Source organism: Sander lucioperca, chromosome 5 (genome assembly GCF_008315115.2).
Source record: "Sander lucioperca isolate FBNREF2018 chromosome 5, SLUC_FBN_1.2, whole genome shotgun sequence".
Taxonomy (NCBI): domain Eukaryota; kingdom Metazoa; phylum Chordata; class Actinopteri; order Perciformes; family Percidae; genus Sander; species Sander lucioperca.
The window spans coordinates 31,425,066-31,445,065 of NC_050177.1; the positions used below are offsets into that span (position 1 = coordinate 31,425,066).

A 20,000-nucleotide genomic window follows, 5' to 3' on the forward strand; every position below is an offset into this window, starting at 1 on the left:
GTCTCTGTCTCTCTGTCTGTCTCTGTCTTTCTCTCTGTCTCTCTCTGTCTGTCTCTGTCTCTCTGTCTCTGTTTCTCCCTGTCTCTGTCTGTCTGTTTGTTTCTCTCTGTCTGTCTGTCTCTGTCTGTCTCTCTCTCTCTGTCTGTCTATGTCTTTCTGTCTCTGTCTTTCTGTCTGTCTCTGTCTGTCTCTGCCTGTCTCTGTCTCTCTCTCTCTCTCTGTCTTTGTCTGTCTCTCTCTCTCTCTCTCTGTCTATGTCTCTCTGTCTCTCTGTCTGTCTCTGTCTTTCTCTCTGTCTGTCTATGTCTGTCTCTGTCTTTCTCTGTCTGTCTCTGTCTCTCTCTGTCTGTCTCTGTCTGTCTGTCTGCTGTTTGTCTCTGTCTCTCTCTGTCTGTCTCTGTATATCTCTGTCTGTCTCTCTGTCTCTGTCTCTCGCTGTCTGTCTATGTCTCTCTGTCTCTGTCTCTCTGTCTGTCTCTGTCTCTCTCTGCCTGTCTCTGTCTCTCTCTCTCTCTGTCTTTGTCTGTCTCTGTCTCTCTCTGTCTGTCTATGTCTCTCTGTCTCTCTGTCCGTCTCTGTCTCTCTGTCTCTGTTTCTCCCTGTCTCTGTCTGTCTGTTTGTTTCTCTCTGTCTGTCTGTCTCTGTCTGTCTCTCTCTCTCTCTCTGTCTGTCTATGTCTCTCTGTCTCTGTCTTTCTTTCTGTCTCTGTCTGTCTCTGCCTGTCTCTCTCTCTCTCTCTCTCTCTGTCTTTGTCTGTCTCTCTCTCTCTCTCTGTCTATGTCTCTCTGTCTCTCTGTCTGTCTCTGTCTCTCTGTCTCTCTGTCTGTCTCTGTCTGTCTCTGTCTTTCTCTGTCTGTCTCTGTCTCTCTCTGTCTGTCTCTGTCTGTCTGTCTGTCTGTCTGCTGTCTGTCTCTGTCTCTCTCTCTGTCTGTCTCTGTATATCTCTGTCTGTCTCTCTGTCTCTGTCTCTCTCTGTCTGTCTATGTCTCTCTGTCTCTGTCTCTCTGTCTGTCTCTGCCTGTCTCTGTCTCTCTCTCTCTCTCTCTCTGTCTTTGTCTGTCTCTGTCTCTCTCTGTCTGTCTATGTCTCTCTGTCTCTCTGTCCGTCTCTGTCTCTCTCTCTGTCTGTCTCTGTCTTTCTTTGTCTGTCTCTCTGTCTGTCTGTCTGCTGTCTGTCTCTGTCTCTCTCTGTCTCTGTCTCTGTCTCTCTGTCTGCTGTTTGTCTCTGTCTCTGTCTATCTCTGTCTCTCTGTCGGTCTCTGTCTCTCTCTCTGTCTCTCTCTGTCTGTCTCTGTCTCTGTTTCTCCCTGTCTCTGTCTGTCTGTTTCTGTTTCTCCCTGTCTCTGTCTCTCTCTCTCTGTCTGTCTGTTTGTTTCTCTCTGTCTGTCTCTGTCTGTTTCTGTTTCTCCCTGTCTCTGTCTCTCTCTGTCTGTCTGTTTGTTTCTCTCTGTTTCTCTGTCTGTTTCTGTTTCTCCCTGTCTCTGTCTCTCTCTGTCTGTCCATGTCTCTCTGTTTGTTTCTCTCTGTCTCGGTCTGTCTGTCTCTGTCTGTTTGTCTGTTTTTGTTTCTTGTTTTTATTCCCTCCTTATTCTACGTTTTTTGGCTCTCTGTAACTTCTGCATACGTTGAGCTATTAAAACCATTCAACTTTTAAAATGTTCAGCTCTTTCAGCTAATGACGGGACTTCTTCAACTTTTTTTCTACTATTTATACTTTTTAAAATATTAAGCTTTTTAACACTGTTATTTTAACATTGAAGTCAATGAGATCATGCTTCAAATCCTTCAAATTTTCTTCCGCTCCCAACATTTTCAGCCCCTCCATACTTTAACCTACAGTTCTAAATAAAGAATCTACTGTTCTCTCACACTGTCTCTCACTCATTAGCAGGTGTGGTGATTAATGATCAAAGACAGGCTTTATAAGTTATAAAGGCCTATACAGATGATAGTGTAGTGGATAGGGTACATGCTTTTGGTGTGGGAGATCCTGGTTCGAATCCCGCTGGGGTACATCAGTCAATGTGTCCCTGATGAAGATGTCATTTCACTTTTTCAACTATTCTCACTACTTCAACTTATTCTTATGGATTTAAGCTATTCAACCAGTTTAGCTTTAACAATTCAGCTATTCATGTTTTATTTTGGCTCTCCTCTCTTCTCTCCTTCTCTCTTTCCTCTCTTTTCTGTTGTTCAGCCCCATTCTTTTTACCTAATATATTTCACATCTCATATCAGCTAAATTGATGCTTTTTCGTTCTATGCAGTGTCTGATAATAATACAAAGTATTTCTTCTTTCAGCCGTTTTAGGTAATTCATTTCAATTTTCATTTTTGACAGTATTACAGTTCAGCTTCAAGCTTTTCTAACAATGTATTTTAGCTCTTCACTTGGGTAATGTAGTTTAGCTTCCAACTCTAACAATTTTCCTGATTTTTTAGCAGTGTAGTGCATTTGAGCTTTAAGATTTTTCGTACTATTTGTTTCATATTTCTGCATTTGTGAGTGATTATCAGTTAGAAAATATACTCAGACCTCACAATGTTCTACGTCTTTTGTCATTATTCAACTTTTGAAGCCAACAGTTCAGTTTAGCATAAGCTTTTAACTTTTTAATGAAATTCATACGTATTAAAACGATTTCCACTGTTTCAACTACTCTCACTACTTCAACTTCTTCTTACTGATTTAAGCTATTCAACCAGTTTAGCTTTAGCAATTCAGCTATTCAGCATTCCCACGCATTTTCTGCAGGAAATGCATTTTCTAGTTGTAATTAAATGTATCTCCTCCTACATTCTTTCACCTACAGATGTGATTCAAACTTTAAACCATTCTCGAAAGATTCAGCTATTCAAGTTCTATTCAGTGTTTTGATCTTTTACAGTTTTTGAATTAAATGCCTCAGAGCGACAAGACGGTTGGTAAATCTCTCAATGACCATAACGTTATTTATCCTCATTCTCTCTTCAGCCAAAACACAAACGAAGAGTATTTTGAAACTGCAATTTCAGAGTCATTTTCTTATATTATCTACACAAATTATATACCAATACGTTCGCAAAGGCCTTGTGGCGCTCCCAATGATGTCATTTCATTGATGCCACCTATAGTTTAAGCTGTCTGAGCCTTCTTTTCACATGTCACTCTCAGTGTCTCTTAATGGGAGCAGTCTAACAGCTGGTGATATGGTCGTCAGCTGATTACAGAGATCAAAGGGATCTCTGCTGTGTTTACAAACATGGTCACTGATTAGTAAGCATGATGCAGCATTTTTGCCAGACAGTCAAATTACAACTACAGACAGAAATATGAACATTAACACAACATCACACACACTAACTCTCTGTTCTCCGCTGGTACCTGGAAAAGGTGGCCACTGGTATACAATAACCTTATTATTAGTTTCATAAAATGTCCCCACATTCACCAGTATGTAGGATATTACTACACTACACTGTACTATTACTACAGACATTCCTGCTGTTATGTCTCCTTTAGTTATTTATTAGCCTCTCATTGGCAGATCTCCACAGCTCTGAGTGAACTAGGGAGCTGATTGGTCAAAGCAGCGGCTGTGAAATGGTTTCATTTACTTTATGAAGTCAGCATCATTACTAAACATTTGAAAGAACCAACTCCTCCTGAACAACAGGGGCATCTTATTAAAGTAGAATCTCATAAAGGATATTTTTATTGATTTAAATCAACGTGTTTCTGTCAGAAAGTAAGTTATTATTGGCATTTATTTTTAATAATTAGGCTCATATACATGATCTTAATTATATATTTTCTCAGTTATGTTATGCAGGGAGTCTTTAACTGAACATGTGATCTTCAATAAATGTATTTTTCTATCAGGACCAGACCAGATTCTCCTGAATCTGGATATGCATCCAGCTGTGTTTCCTTTAAGAGCAACTGGTCAAAGGAGGATTGGGTTGATTTTAAACGTGTTTCTGAGGAAACGTAAGTTGTTATTACATTACATTACATTACATTTCATGTCATTTAGCTGACCCTTTTATCCAAAGCGACTTACAATTAAGTGATTTCAACTCTGAAGGCTCAACTCCAGACAACAAGTAGTCAGTGCAAGAACATTAGCTTTAAATAAGCAAAGCTACAAAGAGACATATGAAAGTTCAGGTTCAAGAATATTATTATTAATTTTTTTTTTATCCGAGGTGTAGTCAGAAGAGATGTGTTTTTAGCCTTCGGTGGAAGATGTGTAGGCTTTCGGCCATCCTGATATCGATGGGGAGCTCATTCCACCATTTGGGAGCCAGGACAGTGAACAGTCGGGATTTCGTTGAGTGATTAGTTCTCCCTCGCTGTGAGGGAGCAGCCAGCAGTTTGGCTGATGCAGAGCGGAGTGGGCGGGTTGGGGTATATGGTTTGACCATGTCCTGGATATAAGCGGGTGCTGATCCGTTCGTGGCCCTGTATGTAAGTACTAGTGTCTTGAAGCGGATGCGGGCCGCAACTGGTAAGATCCCAGGGAAGAAGTTCCCAGACTCCCTTTAAAGTCAAGCTGTTTCTCTAGTTGTTATGTTAGGGCGACCTCATAAACGTTGTAGAACGTTGTCTAATTCATGAAATACAAAATGTCCAAACATAATAGGCACATGCTGTTATTTGTACTCGATAATATATCTCATTCATTTCCCTCTGTAGGGCTTTTATTTCCATGCAGCTGTTGTTGAATAGCACAGCGTTCATATAGCAGCCTATAGATCAGTTTATCAGGAACTAGAGACATCTCCATCCTATAAAACAACAAGCTGTAGTTTCAGTAATATTCTCCTGACGTGGTCATTATGATATGATAAAGTACACTAGGAACACACTCTCATACACATCAAATAGCCTATTATATATATATATATATATTATAAGATCAGCTGATTTCTGGAGCAGTAAACAGCTGTAGAGGAGGACGGTTGTTGTGTACTATGAAATAAATCCTGACTCAGACCTCCTCTATCTGGAAAGTGTCCTGAGATAACTTCTCTTATGATCGGACACTTTAAAGGAAATTAAACTGATTACATATTTTAATTGATTGACAGCCCAAATATGAATATAAATGAGTAAATTCCAGCCCTACATGTGATGAGGATGAAGCTGTGTGTGTGAGAGTGATGTAATGCCCCCCCCCCCTCCTCCTTTCAGGGTGGAGCCTGCTGGAGTCAGATGGTTGACACCAGGTCTGAGGAAGTGTAAGTCTGTTTTTAATTTCATTCATCAAACTGTGACATCACTCATCCAACCCTCTGATGTCATCATCTACGTGCTGATTGGTTAATAACTGCAGCTGTGTTGTGTCTCCTTCTCTCCGTCAGATTCCTGTGAACTCAGACTGGACACAAACACAGTGAACAGAAAACTCAAACTGTCTGACAACAACAGGAAGGTGACACGGGTGAAGAAGGATCAGCCATATCCTGATCATCCAGAGAGGTTTGACTACTGGGCTCAGCTGCTGTGTAGAGATGGTCTGACTGGTCGCTGTTACTGGGAGGTTGAGAGGAGAGGAGTGGTTGATATATCAGTGAGTTACAGAGGAATCAGCAGGAGAGGACGCAGTAGAGACTGTTTGTTTGGATGGAATGATCAGTCCTGGAGTCTGTTCTGCTATGATGATGGTTACTCTGTCTATCACAATGACATAAGAACAGACATCATCTCCTCCTCTGTCTCTGGTAGAGTAGCAGTGTATGTGGACTGTCCTGCTGGCTCTCTGTCCTTCTACAGAGTCTCCTCTAACTCACTGATCCACCTCCACACCTTCAACACCACATTCACTCAGCCTCTCTATCCTGGGTTTGGGTTCTGGACTCCTGGTTCCTCAGTGTCTCTGTGTTCTGTGTAGGACGGAGAGTCTCCTCCTGTTTCTCACTGCTGATCAGTTGAGTCTGTACAGGATCACACTAACAGAAATATTTCCGGTTATTGTTATGAACTAATGAATGAACTTTGTATGAAATAATTCAGAATGATTGAACAGATTCCTGGTGAACATTGTAAACTTCTTTAAAGATGTAAGCTGTGATCATCAAATTGTAGAAATGCCGTTGACTTGTGTCATGTTTAGTTTGGAGTTCTGTCTCTTTTCACAATAAAAGCATAAAGTTACTGTGATGTGTTTGAGGTCTGATCAAGGTAGAAAAAAGTGACAAAAGTGAGGGAAAAAACTTGAAAAAAGGTTAGAAATGGAGCAGAAAACATGGCAAAAAAACAGAGACAATCATGACAAAGTGTCAGGAAATGCTACAAAAACATGATGAAAAGTGAGAAAAACATGTAAGCCAGAAAAACACCAAGTAGCACAGGAAGACAACACAAGGCTCATGTGTTGTCAGTAGAATGAGAGCGTTTGGGACGGCACCGCTTACACAATCAAATGGTCTGAAAGGAATGGGAAAAGTGTGTTCGTTGATAAAGTGTTGATAGGAGAGCATACATCAGCAGATTGATGGAAAAGATGAACAATGTGATGAGGTTTTTACAATAATGACAATAATCTATGTATATATAGGAAATAAAGGGATATAGCCAGGCTTCAAAATTAACTTTTTCGTCCACCAGCCAAATGGCTAGTGAACGTTCAAATATTACCAGCCACTCAATAGATTACCATCAGGTTTTTTGGCTGGTGAGTGAAGCAAATCTACCAGCCACTTGCATTTTTCACCAGCATTTGGCTGGTAAACGGTGCTAATTTTGAACCCTGGATATAGCATTAGCAAATAAAGACATGAAATGAGGAATGGAACGGGGTCAGACACACACGGAGAGAAGGAGGACAAGACAACAGACAATGGGGAATGAAATCAAGACAATCAAAGAGGAACGAGTAGCAGAGAGAACAGTTTCCTCGGTGTGGGACAAACAACAAACTGTGTTTAAAATGAGACATTGGGTGAATGTGGAGTCATGATAGGAAAAACATCTTTTCATTATATATTTACAGCCAGGGCCTGAAATTAACACATGACCACCAGCCAAATGTGGGTGAATTTTGCTATTGGTGGGTAACACTGTCAATCTACCTGCCACATTGGCAGGTAGCCAATCAGGGGCCAGCATCACTGGAAGACATTGATTGACAGCCCAGTACCCACCAGGTCCGGATTTGTTACGGCATGGCTGCGGCCATGACTGACAGCTGTAGTCATGAGGACCCACGAGATCTCACGAATTCACGTAGAATTAAACCACTAAACCACCACCAGTTAGTTTCCATCCAGAGGAGTAGAGGGGAAACTACTCTGAGCTGTGTTTTCAAGGTGTAGTGCAGGGAAATATGATCCGCCGTGAGCACGCTGGATTTTACTTTGAAAATTAACCAGATTTTTATTTTGTTTCTGTGCTTGACTTCCTGTCCCGCACTATCTGCCTGTGCTGAATTGCTGCGGAGCTCTCCGGCGTCCGGCAACAATAGAAGCTCTGTGTATCTGCTCCCGAGGGCTGGGACCGCCGGAGCTGGGACGGAGTCGGGACGCAGACGTTCTGTAGTCAGTGGAAATAGACACATTGACTTTAATGGAAACCTAATGACTCCGTCGACGTTCCGCAGACGTTCCAGTGGAAATTGCTGGTAACACTGTCAATCTACCTGCCACATTGGCAGGTAGCCAATCAGGGGCCCACATCACTGGAATAAATCCACACGGTTTGGCGGCAACGGGGAGGGTAGTCTGCTCCTTCTCCTTCTCCTGGGTATCCTTTGAATGACACAATCCACTCGCCATATTATTTAGAGATGACCAAACATGTAGGTGAGTTGGTCCAATGTGTGTCTGAGAGAATGTTCCAGAACCAGCAGCCAACTGACTGCTGGTTCTTTAGTTCTTCTTTCAGGAGAAGCATCTTTTAAATGTGTCCCCCTGGAGTCTGTCTGCTCTCTCTGGATCAAACACCATGACAGCACACAGCAGCACTGCTGCAGCTTGGATTCAACCATTTAGTCCTTCACTTCATCTCAGAGAAACAGATTACACTCTCTCTCTCTCTCTTTCTCTCTCTCCATCTTTCTCTCTCTCCCTCTCTCTCTCCATCTCTCTCTTTTGGCCGAGACACACAAGCATCCGCAGCGTGCAGTTCACTGTGGCGCTGTCTCATGCAGACCACTCTCTTTCCTTTGTCCTTTTTAAACGAAGCGGACAGCAAAAGCTAACTTTAATTTTAATATTAAACAAAGAGAAATGTTCTCCCTTCATCCTATAACGGTCATATATCAATACTATAGTAGCCTACTTCCTTGTTTACTGCCGCAAACGAATAAAATGCAGAGGAGAAGAGAACTCTCTCAAGCTTGGTTATATTGTAACCCTGGTTCTCTGATTGAAGAGACTCTCTCCACCATACATATGGATTAACTAACAGTGTAACTGTTATACAGGAGAGAAGACAGTCACTTCTGTTTGTGGCAAAACCATTCAGTGCTCGAACCATTCAGTGCTCGTTTTTCATTTTGTGACTTTTGATTGAATGAAGGACTATTTTTCCAGTCTTATTTCTTCAGATATATCTCAAATTAAAGACAAACAGTAACTTGATCTGACCTGAGAGTCTCCAGTCCAACAGAGATCAGCTTTCCTCCTGAATCCTGCAGGTTGTTCTTACTCAGGTCCAGGGGTCTCATTTATAAACGTGGTGTACGCACAAAACAGGGCTGAAAATGTGTGTATGCCACTTCCCACGCAAATGTTGTGATTTATAAAAAACAAACTTGATGGGACTCACGCAAACTCTGACCCATGTGTACACACATTTTGGAGACAATGGGAATTGGCGATGCAGATGGTGAGGTGGTGAACTGAAGTCAGACTGCTAAAAGTAAATGTGGGAAGAACGATTACTCATAATATTTTCAAGTATTGATGCCTCACGCACATTTTTTCACTCCATATCATCCACGTTACTATGAAGATTAAACCCAGTAGTGCTATTTGCGCTTGTACAGTGAGTGATACTTGTTCCATAAACACCTTGTAAAATCCAACTCAAATCTTAAATAAAAATGTGTTATTAATGTTTAATCGGCGCTGTCTCACCGTCACATTGTCTGCTACGGAGCGCAGAAGGAGGAGACGGCCCGACTGCATGGAATACAGGATAGCATCAAATACCCTACCATTAGATAATGGCAGAACCCAATGTAAATAACTAAATATCTGTCTTTAAAACTGTGCATATATCATCAAATGTCAAAGTCTGAAAATACAGCCGTTAACTTCTCCGGCAATCGTTACCCTTAATGTCCTCGTTATCAGTCCGAACTTTAATACTGTTCATAACAAAACCTGCATGGAGAAAAGTGTGTTTGCCTATTACACTTTCATCTACAGATTGTATCTCGGGGTGGGGGATACCACTAGTTGATGCTGTGTTGGCAAGGTGTTAACAATCACAATATCCATCCATCTTCGTCCGCTTATCCAGTAACGGGTCGCGGGGGTAGCAGCTCCACCAGGGGACCCCAAACTTCCCTTTCCCGAGCCACATTAACCAACTCCGACTGGGGGATCCCGAGGCGTTCCCAGGCCAGGTTGGAGATATAATCCCTCCACCTAGTCCTGGGTCTTCCCCGAGGCCTCCTCCCAGCTGGACGTGCCTGGAACACCTCCCTAGGGAGGCGCCCAGGGGGCATCCTTACCAGATGCCCGAACCACCTCAACTGGCTCCATTCGACGCGAAGGAGCAGCGGCTCTACTCCGAGCTCCTCACGGATGACTGAGCTTCTCACCCTATCTCTAAGGGAGATGCCAGCCACCTTCCTGAGGAAACCCATTTCGGCCGCTTGTACCCTGGATCTCGTTCTTTCGGTCATGACCCAGCTTTCATGACCATAGGTGAGGGTAGGAACGAAAACTGACCGGTAGATCGAGAGCTTTGCCTTCTGGCTCAGCTCTCTTTTCGTCACAACGGTGCGATAAATTGAATGTAATACCGCACCCGCTGCGCCGATTCTCCGACCAATCTCCCGCTCCATTGTCCCCTCACTCGCGAACAAGACCCCAAGGTACTTGAACTCCTTCACTTGGGGTAAGGACTCATTCCCTACCTGGAGAAGGCACTCCATCGGTTTCCTGCTGAGAACCATGGCCTCCGATTTAGAGGTGCTGATCCTCATCCCAGCCGCTTCACACTCGGCTGCGAACCGATCCAGTGAGTGCTGAAGGTCACAGGCCGATGATGCCATCAGGACCACATCATCCGCAAAAAGCAGCGATGAGATCCCCAGCTCACCGAACTGCAACCCCTCTCCACCCCGACTACGCCTCGATATCCTGTCCATAAATACTACAAACAGGATTGGTGACAAAGCGCAGCCCTGGCGGAGGCCAACCCTCACCTGAAACGAGTCCGACTTACTGCCGAGAACCCGGACACAGCTCTCGCTTTGGTCGTACAGAGATTGGATGGCCCTGAGAAGGGACCCCCTCACCCCATACTCCCGCAGCACCTCCCACAGTATCTCCCGGGGGACCCGGTCATACGCCTTCTCCAGAACCACAAAACACATGTAGACCGGTTGGGCATACTCCCAGGCTCCCTCCAGGATCCTTGCAAGAGTAAAGATCTGGTCCGTTGTTCCACGACCAGGACGGAATCCGCATTGTTCCTCTTCAACCTGAGGTTCGACTATCGACCGAACCCTCCTTTCCAGCACCTTGGAGTAGACTTTACCGGGGAGGCTGAGAAGTGTGATACCCCTGTAATTGGCACACACCCTCTGGTCCCCCTTTTTGAAAAGGGGAACCACCACCCCGGTCTGCCACTCCTTAGGCACCGTCCCCGACTTCCACGCAATGTTGAAGAGGCGTGTCAACCAAGACAACCCCTCCACACCCAGAGCTTTAAGCATTTCTGGACGGATCTCATCAATCCCTGGGGCTTTGCCACTGTGGAGTTGTTTAACTACCTCAGCAACTTCCACCAGGGAAATTGACGACAATCCCCCATCATCCTCCAGCTCTGCCTCTACCATAGAGGGCGTATTAGTCGGATTTAGGAGTTCCTCAAAGTGCTCCTTCCACCGCCCTATTACCTCCTCAGTTGAGGTCAACAGCGTCCCATCCTTACTGTACACAGCTTGGATGTTTCCCCGCTTCCCCCTCCTGAGGTGGCGAACGGTTTTCCAGAAGCACCTTGGTGCCGACCGAAAGTCCTTCTCCATGTCTTCTCCGAACTTCTCCCACACCCGCTGCTTTGCCTCTTTCACGGCAGAGGCTGCAGCCCTTCGGGCCCTTCGGTACCTTGCAACTGCCTCCGGAGTCCTCTGGGATAACATATCCCAGAAAAACTCCTTCTTCAGTCGGACGGCTTCCCTGACCACCGGTGTCCACCACGGTGTTCGTGGGTTGCCGCCCCTTGAGGCACCTAAGACCCTAAGACCACAGCTCCCTGCCGCAGCTTCAGCAATGGAAACTTTGAACATTGTCCACTTGGGTTCAATGCCCCCAGCCTCCACAGGGATGCACGAAAAGCTCTGCCGGAGGTGTGAGTTGAAAGTCTGTCGGACAGGGGCCTCCTCCAGACGTTCCCAGTTCACCCGCACTACCCGTTTGGGTTTACCAGGTCTGTCCAGAGTCTTCCCCCACCCTCTGACCCAACTCACCACCAGATGGTGATCAGTTGACAGCTCTGCCCCTCTCTTCACCCGAGTGTCCAAAACATACGGCCTCAGATCAGATGAAACGATTATAAAATCGATCATTGACCTTTGGCCTAGGGTGCTCTGGTACCAAGTACACTTATGAGCTTCCCTATGTTCGAACGTGGTGTTCGTTATAGACAATCCATGACTAGCACAGAAGTCCAACAACAAACAACCACTCTGGTTTAGATCAGGGAGGCCGTTCCTCCCAATCACGCCTCTCCATGTGTCTCCATCATTGCCCACGTGCGCGTTGAAGTCCCCCAGCAGAACTATGGAGTCCCCCACTGGACTCCATTCAAGGTCTCCAAGAAAGCCGAATACTCCGAGCTCTTGTTTGGTGCATACGCACAAACAATAGTCAGAGTTTTCCCCCCCACAACCCGCAGGCGTAGGGAGGCGACCCTCTCGTCCACCGGGGTAAACTCCAACGTAGCGGCGCTCAGCCGGGGGCTTGTGAGTATCCCCACACCCGCCCGGCGCCTCACCCCCTGGGCAACTCCGGAGAAGAAAAGAGTCCAACCCCTATCCAGGAGTATGGTTCCAGAACCGAGACTGTGCGTAGAGGTAAGCCCCACCAGATCCAACTGGTAGCGCTCCACCTCCCGCACAAGTTCCGGTTCCTTCCCCCACAGAGAGGTGACGTTCCACGTCCCCAGAGCCAGCGTCTGCTGCCCGGGTCTGGTCCGTCGAGGCCCCTGACCTTCACTGCCACCCATGTGGCAGCGCACCCGACCCCAGCGGTTCCTCCCACAGGTGGTGGGCCCATGGGTTGGAGAGAGAGGTGCCACGTAGCTTTTTCGGGCTGTGCCCAGCCGGGCTCCGTGGCAAACCCGGCCACCAGGCGCTCGCTGACGGGCCCTCCATCTGGGCCTGGCTCCAGACGGGGGCCCCGGGCTTCCTCCGGGCAGGGTCACATCATCTCTACCTCGTTTTTTCATAGGGTTTTTGAACCATTCTTTGTCTGGCCCCTCACCTGAGACCACTTTGCCTTGGGAGACCCTACCAGGAGCACAAAGCTCCAGGCAACACAGCCCTCAGGTTCATAGGGACACACAAACCTCTCCACCACGATAAGGTGATGGTTCCCGGACAATCACAATATGTGTAAACATATAAGTACTGCGGTGAACCCATGCGTAATGCTGCATGATGGCACTGCTGGCCCTGCAGGAGGACTACGGCAATGGAAGAATCAGGAGAGAAAGAGACTTCAGAGACCATGACAATGATGATTTAAATTCCCTAAAGCTGAGCTCTTGGATCTATGTACTGAAATGGGTCCAGTAGAGAGGGCAACACGCCAGCACCGTGCCATTCCAGTCCAAATACAGGTCCATGCCACTCTGCGGGCAAACGGCTACGTGTTTTTTATAAATAGCCTACTGTATTATATATAATCTTCAACTTTATCTCTAAGGCTTGTGTGAATATAATATATAGTTTTGTTAAATCTTATCATATAAGTCTGGTTTTTCGAAGCTGTCCCTGAGTGCCGTAATGCCTGCCATATTGGATGGTATTATTAATGCAGTCAGGTTTCCCTACACTATGTGAGAACAGGCCGAAATTATAATTCAATTTGCAGCAATTCATCAGCGTCTGAGAAGTATTTTGCTTTTTCCCCGCCAGTCGTCATGATTCGGTGTAAAGAACAACTGCCAGGTCATTAACATACTGATCAGCATTCATGAGGTGCTTTGCATTGACTATCTATGGTTAAAATTGGGCATGTACAGGGCAGGATAAGAGGCTGATTCACGTATGCACACTTGTGGTTAATCAGTGATTTATAAAGGGAAGATGTGCGTACGCACGGTTTTATAAATCTGAATATTTTTAAGTGTAAGCCATTTTTGGCTTTTGGGTGTACGTACACTTTTAGTAAGAATCTTAAGCACAGTTTTATAAATGAGAGCCCTGGTCATTATGATATGATAAAGTATGCTAGGACCACACTCTCATACACATCAAATAGCCTATTATAAGAGCAGTTGATTTCTGGAGCAGTAAACAGCTTTAGAGGGCGTACGGTTGTCGTCCGTCCTATGAAATGAAATCCTGACTTAGACCTCCTCTTATCTGGAAAGTGTCCTGAGATAATTTCTGTTATGATTGGATTTTAGGAAATTAAACTGAATTAAATATTTTAATTGATTGACAGCCCAAATATGAATATAAAAGAGTAAATTCCAACCCTACATTTGATTAGTATGAAGCTGTGTGTGTGAGAGTGATGTAATGCCCCCCCTCCCCCCCGTCCTCCTTTCAGGGTGGAGCCTGCTGGAGTCAGATGGTTGACACCAGGTCTGAGGAAGTGTAAGTCTGTTTTTACATTTCATTCATCAAACTGTGACATCACTCATTCAACCCTCTGATGTAGGGCTACAGCTATCAATTATTTTAGTAATCGAGTATTCTACCGATTATTAAATCGATTAATTGAGTAATTGAGGGATCGTGTGTGGTGATGGCGCAGTGGATATGACACATGCCTTTGATGTGGGAGACCCGGGTTAGATTCCCACTGTGATACACCAACCAATGTGTCCCTGACCAAGACACTTAACCCCTAGTTGTTCCAGAGGCGTGCAACCTCTAACATATATAACAATTGTAAGTTGCTTTGGATAAAAGCGTCAGCTAAATGAGATGTAGTGTAATTTAATCGAATAAGAAATACTTTTGTTTTAGTGAAGAGCAATAATATTCAATAGTTTGGTTACATTTTTGGAAAAAGCTAAATTTGTATTGCTTACATTGCTTACAATATCATCTCTCAAAAAACTAAACATATTAAGTGCATTTACAGTTAGGTCCGGAAATATTTGGACATAGACACAATTTTCATAATTTTGGCCCTGTGAAATCATCAAGATGAAATTGTATTTCAGACTTTCACATTTATTTTGAGGGTATTTACATCAAAATTGGAGGAAGGGTTTAAGAATTAAGCACATTTTCATACATAGTCCCCTAATTTCAAGGGACCATAAAGTATTTGGACAAATTAATATAATCATAAATAAAATGTCCATTCTTAATAATTGTTGAAAATCCTTTGCAGGCGATGACTGCCTGAAGTCTGGAACCCATAGCCTTCACCAAACGTTGGGTTTCCTCCTTTGTGATGCTTTGCCAGGCCTTGACTGTTTGTTTGTTTGCAGGTCTTTGTGCCTTAAGTTTTGTCTTAAGCAAGTGGAATGCATGCTTGATCGGATTGAGATCAGGTAATTGACTTGACCATTGTAGAATATTCCACTTCATTGCCTTGAAAAATGCCTGGGTTGCTTTTGCAGTATGTTTTGGCTCATTGTCCATCTGTACTGTGAAGTGCCATCCAATCAACTTTGTTGAATTTGGCTGAATATGAACAGACAGAATGTTCCTATAGACTTCAGAATTCATGCGGCTGCTTCCATCTTCTGTCATATCGTCAATAAACACTAGTGACCCAGTGCCACTGGAAGCCATGCATGCCCATGCCATTACACTGCCTACACCATGTTTCATAGATGATGTGGTGTTCTTTGAATCAAGAGCCGTCCCAAGCCTTCTCCATACTTTTCTCTTCCCATCATTCTGTTATAAGTTGATCTTAGTTTCATCAGTCCAAAGAATGCTGTTCCAGAACTAGGCTGGCTTTTGTAGATGTCTTCTGGCAAACTCTAATCTGGCTTTTCTATTCTTGAGGCTTATGAATGGTTTGCACCTTGTGGTGAACCCTCTGTATTTGCTCTAGTAAAGTCTTCTCTTCATGGTAGACTTGGATAATGATACACCTGGAGAGTCTTCTTCACTTCACTAGATGTTGTGAAGGGGTTCTTCTTTACCGTGGAAAGGATCCTACGATCATCAACACCGTTGTCTTCCGTGGACGTCTGGGCCTTTTTGTATTGCTGAGCTCGATGGTACGTTTCTTTTTTCTCAGAATGTACCAAACTGTGATTTGGCCACTCCTAATGTTTCTGCCATCTCTCTGATGGATTTTTCCTTTTTCCGCAGCCTAAGGATGGCCTGCTTTACTTGCATTGGGAGCTCCTTTGACCGCATGTTGTGGATTCACAGCAACAGCTTCTAAATGAAAATGTCACACCTGAAATGAACTCCAGACCTTTTATCTGCCTAATTGATGATGAAATAATGAGGGAATAGCTCACACCTGCTCATGAAACAGCTTTTCACTCAATTGTCCAATTACTTTAGGTCCCTTAAAATTAGGGGACTATGTATGAAAATGTGTGTAATTCCTAAACCCTTCCTCCCCTTTCTCTAGGCTGTCTCTTCTTTTAGCCCCTCGCTATTTACGCTCTTTCTTCATTTTGTAATCTGCGCCATCAGTCTTCATGGAATGTGTCGCCAGCAGCGTCAGCCCGGTGGGCGACACTAATACTCATTCATGCGGAAACACTGTGAGCGATACAACGTTGGTAACATTGATTAAACGAAGGAAGGAATCTTTCCAGCCCTAGTCTGATGTCATCATCAAAGTGCTGATTGTACTGCGGTGATAGTACTAATAACTGCAGCTGTGTTGTGTCTCCTTCTCTCCGTCAGATTCCTGTGAACTCACAGTCGACACAAACACAGTGGACAGAAAACTCAAACTGTCTGACAACAACAGGAAGGTGACATTAGTGGAGGAGGATCAGTCATATTCTGATCATCCAGAGAGGTTTGACCCCTGGCCTCAGCTGCTGTGTAGAGATGGTCTGACTGGTCGCTGTTACTGGGAGGTTGAGACGAGAGGACAGGTTGATATATCAGTGAGTTACAGAGGAATCAGCAGGAGTGGAACCAGTAAAGAATGTTTGTTTGGATATAATGATCAGTCCTGGAGTCTGATCTGCTCTGATGATGATTACACTGTCTGTCACAATAACATAGAAACATCTCCTCCTCCTCTGTCTCTGGTAGAGTAGCAGTGTATGTGGACTGTCCTGCTGGCTCTCTGTCCTTCTACAGAGTCTCCTCTGACTCACTGATCCACCTCCACACCTTCAACACCACATTCACTGAACCTCTTTATCCTGGGTTTGGGTTGTGGTTCAGGTCTCCTGGTTCCTCAGTGTCTCTGTGTCCTGTGTAGGACGGAGAGTCTCCTCCTGTTTCTCACTGCTGATCAGCTGAATCTGTACAGGATCACATTTACAGAAATATGTTAGGTTATTGTTATAAACTAATAAATTAATTTTGTATAAAATAATTCAGAATAATTGAACAGATTCCTCCTGAACATTATAAACCTCTTCCACTTACAGTCCTTTAAAGAAGGAAGCTGTGATCATGAAATTGTAGAAATGCCGTTGACTTGTGTCATGTTTTGAATTCTGTCTCTTTTCACAATAAAAGCATAAAATTACTGCGAGAGTGTTTGTGTTTTTTCTGTTTATCTTTTACACACGATAAGACCTCTGGGACACCCAGAGGTCTTATCGTGTGTAAAAGAGGTCTTCCAGGTGGAGCTGCAGCGTGAGAAACCCTCCAATCAGAGCAGTCCAGTACGTTAGTCTTTCACTTTTTCATTTTCATATTGTGTTGCGTTCAGGGAGCAGAGAGTCGGTCTGTTTTCTCTCCACGTTAGTTATCTGCTCAGCCAGCTGCTGGAACTTCACACTGTGCTATTAGTACTTTTACTGCAGTAACATGTCATCAATGTGCTATTAGTACTTTTACTGCAGTAACATATTATCAATGTGCTATTAGTACTTTTACTGCAGTAACATGTCATCAATGTGACAGAAAAGCTGTCTCATTGAGTCTGTTGGAGGTTTGATTCCCTCCCACATTAATATGTTTGTGTTGAAAACTTCACTGTTGGTATCAGTGAGGAAAGAAGACAGGGGGGGGGGGTGGATTTGGTACTTTAGGAAACATGTTCAGCTTGTGTAATGAGTAGTCAGTGTCTACAGTCATTACATCTTTCAGTCAGACTTCACTGTTAACGGAGCATTGACAGCAGTCCAAATGTCATTTTATCCTGATGCAGCCCTTCCTGCCTGCTTCCTGACAAGTGGAGCTGCGACTCATTCCTAATTTTTTATAGCAAATTTAGTCATCGCCTGTTCCAGTTCCTGATTATAAATGTATGTTTCAATGTCTGTTAAATGTTTTTGAATAAATGTTTTCATATTTTGAGTCATTTTTTAATTTCCATTTCTTTTTAGTATCTACTTAGGAAATTAAATTGCTAAAACAAATACTACACATGAAGTCAGCATTGATGTGTGTTATTCACATATTTACACCTGTGCTAGTGATGTTACCTCGCTGTTAACCTTTGAACTGACTCATATATGACACAGGAGTCAAGATGGATTTTGGGCATTTGGAAGAATTTTATTCTGCAACAGGACACAACCATTCAGTTCAGGAAGATAAATAGATGGCTCGCTTCCACCACATCATGAAAATCATACTTTGCTGTAGGTTACTTTGTTGGATTCAAAAACTTCAAATTGAAGGCTTTAGTTTGTGCTCATGTTGTAATCTTACAATAAAATAACATTTCACTTGGAATAAAATAGATTAAAATGACTGTGTACCTTTTACAATAATGTCACAACAACAATGTCCAACAGTTAAATAAAAACTAGAATGGATTATTTTTAATAGAAAAAATCTGATAATCCCATTCGTTACATGGCCGTAGTTTATTAGAGGGAATAATTTATATATTGTCCTCTGCTGCCACCCTCAGGAATGATAGAACAACAGCAGGCAAACTGCTTTAGCTCAGTCAACAAGAACTAATACATGCTTTTTAAATGATATAACTATACTCTAGTTCACATATTTGAACATGTAATGATATGTAGAAGTAATAACATCAAAACGCCAGGTGGCGCCAAGAACGGCGTTCAAAACGCTGTGAGAATTGTGACGTATTATGACCCTTCTGGCTACTCACACAAGCAGCAAAGAAGATCTGTGCTTGATTAGTGTAGCCTGACCTTCTTCTTTACTGATTGGGTGATTACAGTTCAAATTAATTGGCTGTGGGGTGCCTGGATAGCTCAGTTGGTAGAGAGGGCGCACATGTGTAGAGGTTTACTCCTCAATGCAGCCGGGCCTGGGTTTGATTCCAGCCTGCGGCCCTTTGCTGCATGTCATCCCCCCCTCTCTCTCCCCTTTCATGTCTTCAGATGTCCTATACCAGGTAACTAATAAGCATCTGGTGGCGTTTATTAAACGCCTGGTGGTGCCAAGAACGGCGTTCAAAACATGCACTCGCCGCCTAGTCGCCGCTGGTCTCTTGTCTGCAGTCCCTATTAAATCAATTCATAAATCCACACTGTTTGGTGGTGACGGGGAGGGTAGTCTGCTCCTTCTCCTTCTCCTGGGTATCCTTTGAATGACACAATCCACTCACCATATTATTTAGGGATTTCCAAACATGGAGGTCAGTTGGTCCAACGTGTGTCTGAGAAAATGTTCCAGAACCAGCAGCCGACTGACTGCTGGTTCTTTAGTTCTTCTTTCAGGAGAAGCATCTTTTAAATGTGTCCCCCTGGAGTCTGTCTGCTCTCTCTGGATCAAACACCATGACAGCACACAGCAGCACTGCTGCAGCTTGGATTCAACCATTTAGTCCTTCACGTCATCTCAGAGGAACAGATTACACTCTCACAGCTCCATTACATCCACATTCTTCACATTGATCCATTAGAGGATCAATACATCACATCAAAGTCCAGAAAATCATTCATAAAAACATTTCATATCTTTTTATCTGTTTTATTAAAAAAAATACAATAAAAGGATTACGTTTTTAAAATAATATATGTATATATAATAAAAACGATTAATATAAAGGGATATAGTATTGAAAAATCAATACATAAAATGTAATAATGTAATGTAAAAAGTTGGGTGAGTGTGTAAGATTAAAACAGAAATGAAACTAATAAAATCTGTAAACATGTTTTAATGTGTGATTATGATTGGTGGAGCTCTGCTTGTAGTTCCTGATGATGTCACCAGAGGGCGCCATGATGTCATCACCAGCTCAGAGATGAAAACAAACTGGGGACTTTGGGTTAGTTGGATTGTTCTTTATTTTGGTATTTCTCTCTAAAATAACAGATGACAACATTACCTCAAATATAGACTTAACACAAGAGAGAGTGTGTGTGTGTGTGTGTGTATGTATGTGTGTGTGTGTCTGTGTGTGTGTGTGTGTGAGAGAGAGAGTGTGTGTGTGTGTGTGTGCGTGTCTGCATCTGTGTGTGTGTGTGTGTGTGTGTGTGTGTGTGTGTGTGTGTGTCTGTGTGTGTGTGTGTGTGTGTGTGTGAGAGTGTGTGTGTGTGTGTGTGTGAACCTGCGTTCAGGT

The 20,000-nt window shown here is 43.7% G+C and overlaps 2 protein-coding genes, 2 long non-coding RNA genes and 1 pseudogene across 4 annotated transcripts in view; 3 read left to right on the forward strand and 2 right to left on the reverse strand.

Annotated features, from left to right (window-relative positions):
• LOC116036871 overlaps positions 1 to 5,216 on the forward strand; it is an 11,414-nt gene extending 6,198 nt beyond the window's left edge. The window contains exons 2-3 of the long non-coding RNA XR_004101739.2: positions 3,862 to 3,969; positions 5,176 to 5,216. This is a non-coding gene — a long non-coding RNA (uncharacterized LOC116036871). The remainder of the gene's footprint in view (positions 1 to 3,861; positions 3,970 to 5,175) is intronic.
• The window catches only part of LOC116036870, a 56,739-nt pseudogene extending 50,600 nt beyond the window's left edge, over positions 1 to 6,139 (forward strand).
• Positions 1 to 17,690, forward strand: part of LOC116036872 — a 63,501-nt gene extending 45,811 nt beyond the window's left edge. Inside the window, exon 3 of the long non-coding RNA XR_004101740.1 lies at positions 17,658 to 17,690. This is a non-coding gene — a long non-coding RNA (uncharacterized LOC116036872). The remainder of the gene's footprint in view (positions 1 to 17,657) is intronic.
• Positions 1 to 20,000, reverse strand: part of LOC116054954 (NACHT, LRR and PYD domains-containing protein 12-like) — a 752,812-nt gene that overhangs the window by 269,684 nt on the left and 463,128 nt on the right. The window lies entirely within an intron of this gene.
• LOC116038066 (NACHT, LRR and PYD domains-containing protein 3-like) overlaps positions 1 to 20,000 on the reverse strand; it is a 1,733,742-nt gene that overhangs the window by 239,968 nt on the left and 1,473,774 nt on the right. The window lies entirely within an intron of this gene.